This window comes from Perissodus microlepis, chromosome 7 (assembly GCF_051167445.1).
Source record: "Perissodus microlepis isolate ML-2025 ecotype Zambia chromosome 7, ASM5116744v1, whole genome shotgun sequence".
Lineage (NCBI taxonomy): Eukaryota > Metazoa > Chordata > Actinopteri > Cichliformes > Cichlidae > Perissodus > Perissodus microlepis.
Window position 1 is genome coordinate 52332428 of NC_140467.1, and position 17131 is coordinate 52349558.

Here is a 17131-nt window from a genome sequence, read left to right on the forward strand (position 1 = left end):
CAGCCTGATTTACCTTGGCCCTGTGATCTTTTGTGCGTCACATGGTCAAGCCCCAAGGAGAGCAGATACTTTTGTCTACAAACCTTCTGCAAATGCCAAAGTGTCAAGTCACTTTGCCCCTTGGAGGAAAAAAAATGACGCACGCATTCATATTGAGGCAGGAGAGTTTGATATTTTATTTATTTATTTATGTTAGCTTCATAGATGATCTGATTTGAACAAATTCACATTATGTTTTGTTTCATGTGCATATTACCTGGTCCTTTAATGCAGAGTTTACAAGCAAACTTCACAGCAGTATTTATCCATTATGACACTTGGCTGTTTAAGTGTTGTTATATTGGAGATTGATTGCATAGAGGAACTGAAAACTTAGAAGCACAAAGCAACATGAATCTGATGATGATGATGCTGAAAAATGCTTTGGGGCTCCACCTTCATCTCTTCTTTCATGTCTTCCCATCACAGGAATAAATGGAAGACCAGTGATTATCAAAGAGGAAAATAACGTCTTTGAAGCTCTCTACTCTCCACAAACCTGTCTGTGTACTAATTATAAGCACTGCTAATGACATGTGCGCATGTGTAGGTGTAAAGATGCTGTCGAGTGGATGTGTGAGTAAGTGTCATTCGAAACTTAATGCACTGAGACAAGTGTGGGCGAAAGTATAGGAAGGGCACATCAGTCAAAGCAACATGTAATCACCTTTACATTACATTAATTACATTAAGTTAACCTAAGGACAAGGACACCTGGACCAACAAACAGAAAAACACATGCTTATTTATAAAACTACAAACAAAAAAAGCATCTTCTGTTCTCGCCAAAGACATGGGAGAAAAAAGACTTCAGACTCCAAGAACAGCTGGAAATGAAGATGGGGGTGGCAGCCTCAAGGTTCACGATCCATAAGATGAAGAGCACTGTTCACAAAAATGTGCTGAAGGTACAATAGAGGTAGATTTTTCGATAAAGATAGAAATGAACACTGACTCAGTTTATCCCTCTGGTGCTGAACAGTCTAGTTGTAAGATATCAGGATGTGGAAATAAATAACTCACCAGTGGTCACAGATAAAAAAAAAAAAAAAAAAACAAGAACTGCTAATCAAGGAGAGATTCAAATGAAACTGCATGTGGTGGTGTGGTAGAGTAATAATATGCAATATGTATAGTTAATAATTTGTTTGCTAAAGTCTATTTTAAAAATGCACTTGTTCAGGTGTTCATCACAGAAAAAACTTTGTTTGCTAGTTGTGGTCAGAAGTTTCCATACACTTTTAATTAGAATGAATGTCATAGTAATTTGGGGCGTTAAATGATTTCTAGGGTGGAACGATTGTACATTAATTATTTTAAAAACAAAAAAACAAGAATTGGTTTGGATTTATTTTGGAGTTTCTCTCATCCACAAAGCATAAAAAACAAATATATACCCTCACTAATATTTGATTAAAATCACTTAGCCCAACCAGATCTTTAATAGATATCACCAAGGTTGTGGCATAACTCTGGCTAGATATTAGACCAGCTCTTCTTGGCATAATTTGTAAAGTTTATTTAAACTGGCTGGCTTTCTGGCACAGACCCAGCTTTAAAGAATAGTCCACAAATTTCAATAGGTTTAGGGTCGAGGCTTTGGGAAGGCCATTCTAGAACTTTAATATCAGCCTTTTTTTAATGTGTTTGGGATCATTGTTCAGTTTGAAAACCCAAGTGTCCAAGTTTCAAACCTCTAGTTGTTGATTTGAAGTGAAGCTTGGAGGTAATCCTCCTTCTTCATTATTCAATCGACTTGTACTTGCAATGTACAAGCAGCACTGAAAGCAAAACAGCCCCAGAGCGTGATGATGCCACTACCATGTTTAACAGTTGGTCAGTGTTCATAGGTTTGGAAACTTAATATTTACTCCTCTAGGCTACCTAGAATTTTGGCTAATATCTAAATCTTTGTCTAGTACTTTTCTCCAGAAACCATATGGTGCAAATTTCAGTCAAACTTGAAGATGTCAATTTTGGAGTGAGGGTCTGTTTTCTTTAAGGGTGACATTGGTGTTCTAGCAGTTTCCACTTCATAACAGGGTCTCGTTTGAGGGTGAGAATCTGGGTCCTCTTCCAGATCTTGGCAAAATGATAAATACCAAATACTTTGTATTTAGATACAGTTTTTTGAAGTGATGAAATTTCTGTCACGATCGGGCGAATTACACACAGTAATTCAGCGTGCCCGTGTGGCGTGCTGGCTAGACCCAAACGCGGCGAAGGCTAGCGATGGGTTGGAACAGGCACGCAGTTATTCTAGTAACGATCAGTGCACGAAGCGTGGCTTCGGAACTGGCGTTACAGACGGAGAGCGAGCGGAGCCGGGATGAGAAAAGGAATCAAGAGGGAAAACACTCACAGTTGCTGAGGCAGGCGGAGACTGACGTCGGCAAGGTTTTGGAGCTCCTGACATGAAGAGAACGATGTCTGAGCGGCAAACAGGTGGGTGGTGTCTCTCTTTTAAACCCGGCCCCGTGATCAGCTGATCACTACCTGACAATTTCAAGTTTAGAGACCTTCTTAGATCTATATTAAGATCACTTTCACTTTCCCAATTTTCTGTATTAATATATTTGAGCCTGTAACTTTTGCAAAAAAATGTTTATTTAAAGATGTATGCCTGAAAGAAATCAGCATTTATCATTATTGTCATTATTATGCAAAAGAAATCATTAAAACCCTCAAATTGCTATGAAATTCATGCCTATAAGGACTGTATTTAAACTTTTGACCACGACTTTGTATGGCAAACAAACTTTTTCAATGATGAAGCCAGATAAAGAAAAAGAATGTACCAACCAAAGCAGCTCTGCAGTCTCCTAATCAATGCATATTTTCTCATTACTTTTATCACTTTACAGGTAGATTATTATATGGAGAAGTTGCACATTGAATCTTGTTTTACTGTGTGTATTTACAATAAAGGAATGCAGTTGAATTTATCTGTCTACGGAAGAATACATTCACACATACTGCATGGACTTAGTTTCTAGGAAAGTTTCTGAGTTATAGAACCACTTTCAGGGTGAATGGACTACACAGACACAGACACACACACACACACACACACCACTTCACAGCATCCCGTATTACACTCCATAATTTGTCATTTTCCATTAGGAAGGAGGATAATAGATGGTTAGTGACAGTGATGTTAATTGGTTTCCCCTCCTTGTCAGCCAGGGGTTGGAAGAAGAGACAGCAGGAGAGGTAGAAAGAAGGAAAGAATGGAAAATAGAAAAGGACAGAATAGTTTTACCATACATTATATATTCTACCAGAACAAAACTTACACCACTCACTTATATGACTCGCCTTTGTTCTGCATTTCTTCCAGCTTTCATTTTGATTCTTTTCTCTTTTCTAAGTAATGTTTGTTCTGTTGAGGGGTTTAAATCCTTCCAGCACAATCTATCAGTGTTTTTAATCATATTATCTCACTAATCCTATTCTGCATTACCTCTCTGCATTGGAAATTTGCATTTCTTACAGTATTAAACACACCTGAGAAAAGTTTTATGTTCACTGCATATTTTCAAGGTGGAGGTCTCCTCCCTTTGAAACATTGTATTATTTTATTTTATTTATATTTGGTTTTTTAAACCAGGGGGCAAACTACACGTGCATTAACAGTGTATGAAAATGCAAATCGCTGGATTATATTTAAAGCCATTAATGGTTCGTTAATTGTTCATCTATATCATCTTTTTTCAACCTGATTTTTGAAGTTTTATTAGTCTGCTTCCTTAGAAATTCAACTCAGTCAACAATTACTCTGACCGTAGACTGAATTCAATTCAGTTCAATTCAGTTTTATTTATAACATCAAATCCCAACAAGGTTACCTTAGTGTACTCTACATTGTAAGGTAAGGACCCTACAATAACAGAGAGAAAATCTCAACAATCAAACGACCCCAGCTTGGTGACAGTGGGAAGGAAAAACTTTCTTGGTGAAATGAAATGAAACCGGTCTCCCTCTCATTCACACACATTCCTTCTCCTTCTGTCTTGCTTCAACTGATTTTCTTTCCTCTTCTCCCAAGAGCATACCTCCACCTCTCTAGGCTCTCAGCCATTTACTCCCTACTCTCACTCACAATGCCATCTGCAACCATCATAGTCTACAAAGACTCCACCTCATCTGTCTGTCAGAATGGACTCAGGGCTGATACCCTGATGTACAGTATTTCATCTTGCTTTCACAAAAGGTTTTAATCATGTTTAAAATATGAAATGAATGAAACTCATACTAAGGCCTAATGTAGCACCAAATGAGAGCAGCATTAGTATTGACCGCTCTTCACAGGAATCTACTTTGATTTATTGTCCAAGAGAGACATGGCAATATGAGAGGACCTAGGGTGAGGGTTATAAGAGAGACTATAAACATTGATCAGTGGTGGGGTGACAAAAAAACTAGGGGGAGGAAACTATGATATTTAACATCAGGAGTGGAGAAGGATGGCACTTCGTAATCCATTAATTACATTTACCTGTCAGCCACCACCTTTTTAAAGGGTTTATGGTGTGTGAATATCATACATGGATACACATTTAGTTTTAAGCAGATGCATGTTTGTGTGCGTGGTGTGAGTTTTTATGCATATATTTAATTGAATTACTGTGCACTATAATAGTGCACAGGCCTGCAGTGTGTAATCAGTTCATGGCTTAAGTCCTTTTGCGATGCTGCAGTAACAGAAAATATTGTCAAGGCAAGCTGTGTGGTAGATGGAGAGCACACCTGAAATGCAGAAACCCTCAAATAAAAGTAAACTCAAAGTGCAGCTTTTTTCTTGTTTTTATACTTAAGATGAAATATTCTTGAATGAAGATATTGATCTGACACATTTGTTTCTGCATTTTGCTTGTCAAGTTTCTTGCATCTTTTCTGCACTTCCTCTAATTTTGCTTGTTTTTCTTCAAGCTTTTCTTTCAGTTCTTTAGATGTTGCCTCCTGTATTAGCTTTGCCTTGTGCATGTCTGTATTTCTCTGTTGTATTTTGTTGTGCATGTCTTCTAACTGCTGATTTCTCCTCTGGATTTCTTGACAGTGCAGGTCTTCATGTGTTTTCTTTTGCTGTTGCTTTTGCGTCTGCATTTCAGTGTTTCTGCACTTCAAGTTGTTAGAAAGTTCTTTCAGCTCTGTGTTTTTTCTCAGGATTTCATTGTTCCTACTCTGCATTAGGGGTGGGGGAAAAAAATCGATACTGTGTAGTATCATGATATTTATTTTGCTAATAATGTATCGATACAGGGACAGCAGAAATCGATATTTTGTTACAAAAAAGGTTTTTGTGCTCTGACTTCAGAGCATGTTGATCCTTTTTCTGAGCAAGAATCCTGACACTGTCCAAATGTGTTTAACTTTTTTTATGGCAGCAATAAACATGACAGTTTACTTATTTTAATTTAAGACATGTTTTATTTTAATTAAGTTTAAAACTTTTTTATTTAATGTAAAATTATATTTTGTTTTAATTTACTTTCAAATTCTTCAGTTGCTGAATGGGCTGCATAGTTTTCATAAATTTCATAGTTCAGAATAGCTATAATTGTACCAGATGGTTGCATTCAGTTAAGTTGGACTAGACTGTAATACAAACCGTTCAGTTTGTCAACAATACAACTGACTGAAATGAGAGAAAGACTGAGTGTGAGACTTTGATATTAGATAAAATGAATATTGATAAAGTTTACCTTTATGTACAGAATCTGAATATCGCAAAATATTTTTAATAATTGCAATAATATTGTATCGTGCATTAAGTATTGTGATAATATCGTATCGTGGGATGTATGGTGATAAGTTTTTCTTCTTTCTTTCTCTTTGTCTTGAAGCAACTCTTCATTATTTGCAGCACTCTGCATTTTGTCTCCATGTCTTGGAGTTTGCACTGCATGTCTTTCTGTTTTATGTCCTGTTCTTCCTTCTCATGAAGAATTTCTTTTTTTTTTTTTCCAGCGCTTCATCAGCTTTCCTTGGAGCTCCTGATTCTTCTTTTCCATTTCTTGGAGGCTTTTTCACATGGATCAGGTTGGGGGTTGAACCGTGAGTCAGAGAGAATGTCATTTTGCCCACACTGGCTTTGTGTGAAGACGCACTGATTTTCTCGCTAATGACTGTCTCACGCTGAGGTCGAGCGTTTGCAAGTCTGATTTTGATTCTGATTTTTTTTTTTTTTTTTTGGATTAAACAAAAAAACTTTTTATTGTGGTTTAACACATTTTCCAACACATACACACAGGTCCCCCAAAACAGCTGTCTAAAAAGGTGCCATTTTTTGTCTAAAGAGTAAACTTTGTGGCTTAAAATGACAACAGCACATCATTATGAATTATTCCATAGTTTTAATTTCTATCTCAAACATCCCCTAAAAGAAAATGGATAACCAGTCTGGACACGGTGAGACAGAACATTGATTGAGGGTCGTCTCTAAAAATAAAGGAAATGTAACACACTGTAAAATGTAATATTGTGTTTAATTAAAAATATTAAATAGGCTGAACTCAATTTTTATCAATTTGTTATTAGAATTCATTTAAATAAGTTACCAGTACTTTTTATGCAAAAATGCTGATAAACTTAATTTATTTGAGTTGTCTTAACTTAGAAAAACTAAGTAAGCTGGAAGTTTTGCTTCTCAGGGCGGAAGGATGAAAGATGTGTTTTGAAAATGCCACGTGACTACCGGCCTCCTTCCTCTCGCATCAGTCCGCATGTTCATGGTGCCAGCATTTGTTATGGAATATGTTGAGCAAACCTGGAAAAGCGTCAGCTCAAGAGATTATTGTCATTGCTGTGGATCTTTACCTGATACACTGACTTGGTGAGTAAATGTTTACTCTTATTCAAACTGATTTTGTGGCTTCTCTTAGTTTAGCACCAGGTTTATAATCTTGCTAGCTAGTTAGTGTTAGCCTAGCGTTGCTGCTGCCGCTGGGCTCATGTTACTTAAAAATTAACACCACAGCCTTAAAAACCTTACATAAAACTATGTCGGTGAAATTTTCTGTTGATTGTTTGAAATAAAAAAGTGAGATAAGAGCCCAGACAAAATTCTTCGGGAGGTGCAGCCGTTAGGGGTAGGGGGGGGGGGGTATTTTCAATCCATAGCCATAACTAACTAACTAACTATATATATATATATATATATATATATATATATATATATCATGTTTAACCTGAGTAGCAAAAGAGTGCAGGGGGGTTGAAACGAATACGCCAGGAGTTAGCTGTGCTCCCGGACTCTATCGAGCCTTGACCTCCCGGTCAGCTATCGGGCTGGTGGATAACAGAGCTCTCCGAAAACCTGGAAGCACTTTTGCAAATATGTGATATTTTAATAAATTAAGTAGATATTTGAGGATTACATGGCTACATTCTGGGTCACAAAATAAACTTTTAAGATATTTTCAGGCGAGAATGTAGCTGTGTAAAGTTCAAGTATCTGTTCGATTTATCAAGACATCACATATTTGCAAAAATGCTCCGACGTTTTCGGAGACGTCCATTTTTTTCATGCTTTGTGGCAGCTTTTGAACATCTGTGGCATCTATTAATGTCAAATCTAGCCTTTATTTAACAACATAAGTAAACTCTATGTTACAATGATTGCACAGCCATTAAGGATCAAATCAGTTTCTGAAAAATGTTCTGCTTTTTCTCCCTCTGCTTGCTTCTTACTGTCTTTGAGGCTCGGGACCAGAAATCCTGTTGTTGGACAGAAAGACATCAACTCAGTGGTAAGTATTTTGGTTTTCCAATATATTAGCAACTGTCAGTGACATTTATATTAATCAGGCTGAACTTTAATCATACTTTAGATCAGCCTGTTTTACTTATTGTTTTATTTGTGCTTTGGTTTGGGGAAGTTGTTTCTTTACTGATCTTTTCCTGTCTTCTGTTATTAGACTTGAGATATGACTGCACTATGCTGTTGCTGGTGACTCCAGTTAATTCTACAAGACATGCTGTGTAAGTAAACTAACAACAACAGTTTGGTCTGCATTTCTTGAAAGATCACATCCCCCAAACTTAGTTTAGAGGGTCTACACTGTATATAGTGAAGTCTGCAAGTTTTCTAACAGCAAAATTTGTTTTGTTCCCAAATCATTTTGCACATCATTAGAATGAAAGTTATTGGCCATGTTTGCATAGCCCTTTTTAAAATGATGCTTTCATGACATTATTGTGTGTCGGGTGGTGGTCACGGCTATCCAGACTGACAATTGGGACATTGAATGTCACCTCTCCGGTGGGGAGGGAGCCTGAGATTGTGTAAATTGGAGTCTGTTTTATACCAAATGCAGAAAAAAATGTTTTAAGAAAGCAATTAAGTTCATGTTCCAAAAAATATGATTGTTTGCTTGCAGGACACCAGGAGAGATGAGTCCTCCGTCACAGATGGTGTGGTCAGTGAAGATGGTCGCCTGCAGGTTCAAGCTCATTGCATCTCCAACCCACATCCACTGCCACTGTACTTAAGGGAAGTTAAAGACTTTCTTCTGCACCTACATTTGGATCACCTCGATCCATGATAGTCATTCAGGCAGTAATGCCTGGACTGGAAACAAGCCATCCTTAAAATATTACAACATTCCAGCTCCTGTGTTGGAATGCAAAGCAGATGTGTTGTTTAAATCAGAGACTGCACTTGTGAACAATAAATATTTTATTTTGATTATATAAGTAAGTACAAAACAAACTTGTGGTAGGCCTAAACTTATTTTCAGAATAATTACATCTGAGACTTTGTTTCATTGTAAGATTATAACAGTGATGGCAATATAATTGTTTGTTGTTCAGCAGAACAATGTCCAGTATGTTGGCTGTTATACTTTGTTGTGTTTGAAAATAAAAGTTGGGCTCATTTTAACATCATTACAAAAAGTGTTGTTAATTATTTTTAATCATATTCAGGTTACCACAAATTGTTTTTTCATTTAGTTGAACTTGAAATGTTTGTCAGTAAGTAAACAATTAGTATTGTACAGTCAGAAATATCAAGTTATTCTTAATACTGCAAACTTGCACTGTATAAGTTGTCCTAACAGTCATCTTAAGTAAGCTTTACTTAGTTTTTTTGAGGCAACGAGTTTCCTTAATTTTTTTGAGTTCTGGGAACTAACAAGGCTGTACAGTGTACTCAAAATGAGTAAGTTGCCCTAACTTGGTCATCTTACGTAAACTTGATCCAATTTTCTTGAGTTCTGGGAACAAATGAGCTTGTACAGAGTACTCAAAATAAATAAGTTGTCCTAATTTAGTCATTTTTAGCTAAGCTTTACTCAATTTTTTTGAGGCAACGAGTTTCCTCAATTTTTTCGAGTTCTGGGAACTAATTAGATTGTTAAATTTAAAGAAAAGAAAAGAATAAGGACAAACGTTTTATTGTTTTTGATTTAATAATAGTGGATGTGGAGGTTAATATAACTTTATAAAACACAGAAAAAGTGGTTGATACAAAACTAAAAACAAAAACTGAAATGTTCTCTGCATTTAAAAATCTCATTACACTAAACAGTGGTGCACTTTCATATACCTGCATTTATGAGAAAGGATTACAAAGTAGACTAGTCTTGTGTTGTGGACGCACAGCACAAGCAGCATCACATTAAAGCTGACTATTTATGCTCAATAGACTTTTAAAAGGCAATAAATTAGATTCAAAATAAAAAGCTAACTTAAAAAAAGTGTGACAAAATTAATCCACAATGGATCTTTAAACAACATACATACCACATTTAGGTTTTATTCTGAACCTTTTTCGTTATGTTACTATAATACAGCATAATTATTTGTGTATTTATATATTTAAGCTCTACAAAATATTAAGTATCTTAAACTTAGTGGCACAGAGTACAAAGTAAAATTTTTGCATCCAAAATATAGTGAAGTATAATCAAAATCCATATTAGTAGGCTTTATATGAAGCAATCAGTTTCAGATAGACATAAACACAGGGAGGATTCACACCAGCTATAGAAAGCTGGCACGTTTAAGCCAATATTAGCTATCTACGTCACAAAAATAAAACAGTCTATGGATAAGACAGGAAGTTGTAACGAAGTTACTAGGCTAAAATATCACCATCTGCATTCAAATTTTCAATGCCATGATGTGCAATAAAAATAACATGAAGAAAATATCTTTATTATACCTTTTCTTTTCCAGGGAAATAACACAGTTTAGGTTATTTTATATTATATTCCAAACTTGGTCCAGTCATGCACTGCTTTGCTAAGAATAATCACATACGATCTCATAAATATGAGATGGATGTCCATGTGGCCAGGGTCACTGGGTAAAGTTAGAAAGTTCTCACAAAGGCAATGAGTCATGGGTGTCCTCAAAAGCTGAAGGGTGTATTCATGCTAGAAATGGAATAGATACGTGATCTATGTGCACAAGTAGCAGCTGGGCTATGAAAGTGAAGTGAAATTTCTACATGGTCTAGTAGTCAGTTCACAATAACCCAAGGAGTCTGTATTTCCAGTGGCCTTCCGCAGCTGAGGCAACATCCTCCCATACCAGTTTTCTCTCATTTGTCTTTGCAGTTTCCAAGAACCAGTTTCCAATCTTCTATTTAGCCATTTTACAGTTGACAGAAAAAATACACAAAGAATAAATTGGATGTATTATTTTGAAAACGACTCTGGTTAAAATGACAGGTATTTTGAATTGTTTTATGTCACAAAGAGCAGTATACATGGAAATGTTGACTGTTGACTCATTTAGTAACAATGTCAACCTTTCAAAGAGCTGCACAAATATTGCTGTGGGAGGTTTGCAAAAAAAGAAAAAAACTGGGACATATGGTTGGAGAGAGCTTGTGCAAAAACATGAAGTACACAATTAGATGGGAGAAAGATAAATGAGACAAATGTTGCAAGGGGGTTTTGTTGCATGTCATCATCTTTCCAAGTAGAGCTGCACTATGCTGAGGATCCCTCTTTATTAAAAAAAAAAGAAAAAAAGAATGAGGCCAGTGAACTGTGAAGGGACTCTGGAGATTCCTGCAAGACGGCTTTCCCTCCCACTCCTGCATGCCTCACACATCAATAAACCATTGTATGACTACACAGCTGGGAAGTCCTCGGGTGTTGAATCTGGCTGTGACTGTATATCTTTACTTCAGCACTTTCTTCAGCTGAAAGGTTAAATGCATGAACACGTAGACTCCCTTAACAAACTGCTATTAGTTGTAAAAGCTAAGAATGTAGCCCTGTTAGTTTCCATCTGGGTTGGGGAAATCCATTAGGACTCCTCTTGCTGTATTTAGTGTGTAGGTAATGTGCTCCAGAACCCACTGCAGCCATTACTGTCCCAGTATAATCATCCACACATTTAGCTTCATAATCACACAAATGAGCACACTATCAGGTGATTGGATTGTGTGTGTGTGTTGGGGGGGGATTACAACCAAGAGGTCTTTTAAATGTAGGAAAGTATAAAAAGTTTAAGTTAGGACAGCTGCAACCAGCCATACAATTTCAGCAGTGCTCCAAATCATTATCCACTTAACCGTTTCATATCTGACCTCACACAAAAAAATCAACATTTTATCCATTTAGTCCTGGATTCAAGTCCGATTTTTGAAGAGAGAGTCTGTTTAAATAGCAAACAAATGCTGCCCACAATATTTCGTGACTAATGCTTCGACTGCCAACTGTTTAGAGAGGGTCATAGAAAATAATCCATGCTACAGAAGCAGCAAGAAGGCAGAGGCCTTTTTGTGTGGAGCTTGCATGTTCTCCCTGTGTCTGTGTCCAAACCTTTGCCTGTTAGGTTAACTGGTCATTTTAAATTGGACATCTCTTTTTAGCTCTGTGACTATAGACTGTTGACCTGTCCAGCATGCACCAGTTCCAGTAATTGCAGGGTCTACTATCACCCTGCGACTACTCTATTAGCATTCCAGCAACTTTATCAGCATCCAAATGAGCTTGACAGAGCATTTTAACATCTTTTTTTTCCCTGAGTCATCTCTTTTAATATATGAAAACTTTCTATAATGATGTGAGTGATCTCCTCCAGGATGACAACACCTCCTTCAGCAGGACTTCTGTGAATTATTTGATGAGCACAAAAATGATGTGAATCATACAATCTTGTGAAAAAGGTTTTACATGTGCAAAGTTGCATGTGATCAAATCATAAGACTTCAGGAATAATGTCTTTTGGATAGATGAGACCAATGTAGAGACAAAACACATATTACACACAACCACTTTGGGTGGTGATTTGAGCTTGTTTTACACACCGGACATCTTGCAGTAAGAATGAACAACAAAGTCCTCTGTATGCTAAAGTATTCTAAATTCTTCCACAAAGATGTGAGAGATGGATAAAGTTCTAAAATTATTACTTGAAGTTACTTAAGGTGGTTCTATTAGCTATTGAATCACTGGATGAACATAACCCTGAGAAAAACATTTTTTTGCACATCACTATGTGCCAAGGTGTTCACAGTCACTAAATCTAAAAACTAAATGAAGAACTACTAGGGTCTGGGACTCTGATTTTCCTTTGATTTGTTACCCAATTTAAGTGTTTTAAAGTGGAGGAGATGAAGTGTTTTTACCAGGCTGGGTTCAAACATTCCTTGGATACTCACTGTATGATTGTTACTATTATTCTTGATCTATGGTGCAAACAATAACTGTATTTACGGATTCATGTCTATGCTGTTAACAATCTTGCACAGTGTTGTGAAGCTGTCGACTGGTTCCCTTTGGGCTATTTGTCTCGGTCTTTTATGTTATTTAAACCTGAAACTATCTCTCTGTGCACTGAATAACAGCCTGCAGATCACAGTATTTTTAGACTCTACTGGGTAAACAGCACAGAGTAAGAGACTATTAAATAATACTCAGATACTCCATATAAAATTGCAGTGTTGAGATAATATGGTTCTTTATTGCTCTTCTTTTTTTCCCTTTTTCTGTATGACTGAACTAAAGATCTCTAAAGGCAGACTTCATATTCAGCAGCTCCACCTCAGATGCCTCTTTCTCATAAGCTATCAACAGACTTTTGAAGGTTAAGAAGCATCTTCAGTATACACTCATGTAAACGATTTAGCAGATATTCAGACTGAATATGGGTGGGGTGGAATTTTCAGGCAACTTTCTTTTTGTCAGTTAGTCAGCACAGATCTGTAAAATCAACAGCTCAGTCATAATATGAATATTATTATATTAACACTTTATATATGTATTAATATATATTAATACTACTAATATTCCCATCCTCTGTCACTGCGACAACAAGTGCTACAAACACTGTTTTTCTAAGCCTTCTACTAGAATACAAAATGAGAGAAGGACACCTAGCTCATGTTTGCAACAGCACTCCATCTTATGTAAGAGGTACTCCTGCTGTGGTGCATTAAACCAGACTCATAAATAATTTCAAGCTCACTCATGCTTTACCTTTTTGAATTATTTAAAGTTTCATCTGCTTTTTACTGTTTAACATGTAAGCCAATAAACTAATTATTTACAGGCACGGTCAATCCTGGATTAAAAATGAATGCCTTTCTTTTATTTAAATGTGGTAGGTTTGTTTTGAAACATTTGCTATTTAATAAATAGGCATTAAAGTCATCTTGTGGCTACAGCTGGCTATTGTCTCTGGAAGTGGGTTTGACTCTGCCTGACTCAGAGCCATTGAAATCTGTACTGTCTGTCATTTCAATAGGCATGTACATGGCCCATATGAAGGCTGGAGATAGTAAAACTGAGGGGCCAGCAGTTTTTTGTGGTTGTTTGGACTTGCAAATTGTTATGTTCGGTACTCTGTGTGGAAACAGAGCTAGCATTAGCAAATAAAGTCCAGCAAGCAAGTAAGGATCAGATTGGCTGTGGTGTTTATGCTCATTTGGTACTAAGGGGCTGTCGCAGCAGGAACCAAGATTCATCAAATCAGGCAACTTTTTTTTTTAATTCTCCAATTTTGGTGAGCCCATATGAGCCAGGCTCCTTTTGTTAGTTACGAGGAGTGGCACTGATGTGTTCTTCATCTGCTGTAGCCCATCTGCTTCAAAGTGAAAAGTGTTTTCTTCAGATATGCTCTTCTGCATACCTTGGTTGTAATAAATGGTCATTTGAGTTACCGTTGCTTTCCTATTAGTACATTCTCCTCTGACCTCAACAAGGCACTTTCTCCCAGCTCACTCACTGCTCACTGGATAATTTCATTCTGTCTTTTTGTAATACCAGTAGATCAACAGAAATAATTTGGTTGACCAAATATACATTTAACCAGCTGTTTTCCTAATACAAAACCTTTTTTCATCCTCCTTTTTAATTAAGCCTACACACAATTTTATAGAATATGATGCTCTACTGTAGACCCAATAGAATACCAAAATATCTCTGTGGGGGGGTTGTTTGTTTGTTTGTTTGTTTGTTTGAAGCGCCTTGAGGCGACTTTTGTTGTGATTTGGCGCTATATAAATAAAATTGAATTGAATTGAATTGAGTTTGTTTGTTTGTTTTGTTCAGGGGTTTTTTGTTTGTTTGTTTGTTTGTTTTTGAAGCTATAAAGATTGTCTACATACCAGTCGTCAGAAAATTCCTTTGCTTTTATAATGGCTATAACTGTTAAACCTCTGCAGCACTCCATCTCAAGCATGCCATCTGACACTGGATAAAGCTGACAAATATGGATTGTGAAAAATGTATAGCATATATCTCTGTATACAACTCTCTGTGAGCTGAAGATTCTTTTAATTGGGTACAATTAAAAAAATATTTAAAGTAGTTCAAATCAGACAGCTGTCAAAGTTACATCCCTTTTATTGTGAGTATCATGTGTTTTGCCTTTTATTGCGTATCTGATAATAATGGTGCTGCCAGTAATTTGAGAAAGGATACCTCAGCTTTGAAATAAATATTAACTGACAATTTACCTATAATGTTGAAAGTAAAGTTTTAAGCCATTGCAAGTCTGTTATGCTTAAGTATGAAGTGTATCGTTTACAAATGGTTAGGCTATAACGTTTTTTCTGTACAAATTTAGTACAGACCATTTTAGTGATTAGACTGACTGGTCAGAAAGTTTTCAGTGAGAATTCTCCATTCTCACTGTCATAAAAAATGAAGGATGTTCTGAAAGGCCAGACATTTAATATAAATAAAATTTTACTTATCATCTCCAAAGGATATGCTCACTCTTCTTGAGTGATCAATCTGCATCTTTTGCTATCCACAGTTTAGAACAGTTAAGACTTGAAGATAAATGGTGATCCTAGTCTTTATTAAGGGTGGCTGTAGCTCAGGAGGTAGAACAGATCACCTACTAATTGGAAGGTTGATGGGTTGATCCAGGCTGCATGACAGATGTCATTGGGCAAAACACTAACCCAACGTTGTTCTCCGTGCATCCGTCAGAGTGTGAATACTTGAAAGAAAGCACAATATAAGAACCAGTCCACTTACCATTATGTGTTGGATATTGAAGTTTTCATCAATGATTATTATTTTTGTTTCTCTGCAGCACCGACAGAAACTATGGCCTGTTTTCCAGACCTCCTGCACTCCCCCAGTTTGGCACTCTTATGGGCTTGTCTGTTTGATGTGCGCAGTATTTCTCTGCCGTGTAAGTGGGGAGCCATTTTCACTCATGCGGATGACAATTATAATTCGACTAGAAAGAGAAACTGCTGAGTTGGCAAAGCCTGCCTACCTTGGGAAGGTCAAAGCATTCCTGTGTCACTGACAAATGAGCTATATTTCAGGCCACTGCTTGCTACCGTTCTGCTCTGTTGTCCTTAAAATAGGAATGGCATGAGGAGGGGACACACCCACATGTGCTGGCATATTGTAAAAAATGTACTCTGTTTATGTTCCTCGTTCTCAGTATTCAGTGCTTTTACCCAGACATGCTGCATCCTTGATAGACAACATGCAGATTGATACCTAAAAAATATTTCTGTTTATGTTAAGTCATATCAAATCAAATAACCAATGAAATTTGATTAAACAAGTCTATCAAATGAAAATGTTTTTCTTTTGGACAACATTTAATTATCTTTGATAAAAGTCACATAATTGACATTAACAACCCCGAAAGGAATGTTACATAGATGTTTTGTTATTTATTCAAGAAAATGATCAATATATGTATTATTCTTCTATGGGAGAGGCAAGTACTCCCTTGACATCAATTCAGTTCAATTTTATTTATTTATACAGTACCAAATCACAACAACAGTCACCTCAAGGCGCTTTATATTGTAAGGTAGACCCTACAATAATACATACAGAGAAAAACCCAACAATCATAACAATCTTTAACAACAATGTTATAGAAAACCGAACAGCAGAAGCTAAAATCAACCTGATTTCAATTAAAGGTTTGTGTTTTCCATCCATCCGCTTCCACTTATCCTTTTCAGGGTCGCGGGGGGCGCTGGAGCCTATCCCAGCTGTCATAGGGCAAGAGGCAGGGTACACCCTGGACAGGTCGCCAGTCTGTCGCAGGGCCAACACACAGGGACAGACAACCATTCATACCTAGTGACAATTTGGATTATCCAATTAACCTATCCCCACAAGCTGCATGTCTTTGGACGGTGGGAGGAAGCCGGAGTACCCGGAGAGAACCCACGCAAACACGGGGAGAACATGCAAACTCCACACAGAAAGACCCCGGCCTGATGGTGGAATTGAACTCAGGACCTTCTTGCTGTGCGGCAACAGTGCTAACCACCGTGCTGCCGTGTGTTTTATGACACACATATACAGGATTTTCTTTAGTTGGATTTTCTTTAAAAAACTGAACTATGTCACTTTCAGCATTATAGATGGTCTGTAATCACATGTTTCATTGTATCTTGATACTGATTTTCTTAGTGGTTTGAGTAAAATGCTTTATATTTATAAATGTTAGCATTACATTTATGTGGTCTGTGTAACTGTTCAGTTCAGGACTAAAATGGTATGTGGGGCCTAAAATAAAATTTTGAGGAACAACCGCTGATCTTTTGTTGCTTTATTTCTTCCACAAGCAAAAAAATCAATCCAAACTCACTCTTTCTTTGCCTCTTTCCGTTCTTCATTGTAATTTTCCATATTTA

At 36.8% G+C, this 17131-nt stretch overlaps 2 protein-coding genes across 4 annotated transcripts in view; one reads left to right on the forward strand and one right to left on the reverse strand.

Annotated features, from left to right (window-relative positions):
• Positions 1 to 2485, reverse strand: part of LOC146384085 (synaptic vesicle glycoprotein 2C-like) — a 74256-nt gene extending 71771 nt beyond the window's left edge. The window contains exon 1 of the mRNA XM_084935844.1: positions 2402 to 2485. The gene's annotated coding sequence lies outside the window, so the exon portion shown is untranslated. The remainder of the gene's footprint in view (positions 1 to 2401) is intronic.
• Positions 1 to 17061, forward strand: part of LOC146384087 (uncharacterized) — a 33569-nt gene extending 16508 nt beyond the window's left edge. The window contains exons 3-5 of one of the 3 annotated variants that reach the window (XR_014800803.1): positions 469 to 6096; positions 15550 to 15651; positions 16451 to 17061. The gene's annotated coding sequence lies outside the window, so the exon portion shown is untranslated. Of the gene's footprint in view, positions 1 to 468; positions 6097 to 6692; positions 7116 to 15549 lie in introns of those variants that run through there. The other 2 variants (XR_014800802.1, XR_014800804.1) reach the window with 2 other exon arrangements.
• Positions 17062 to 17131: the final 70 nt, after the last annotated feature.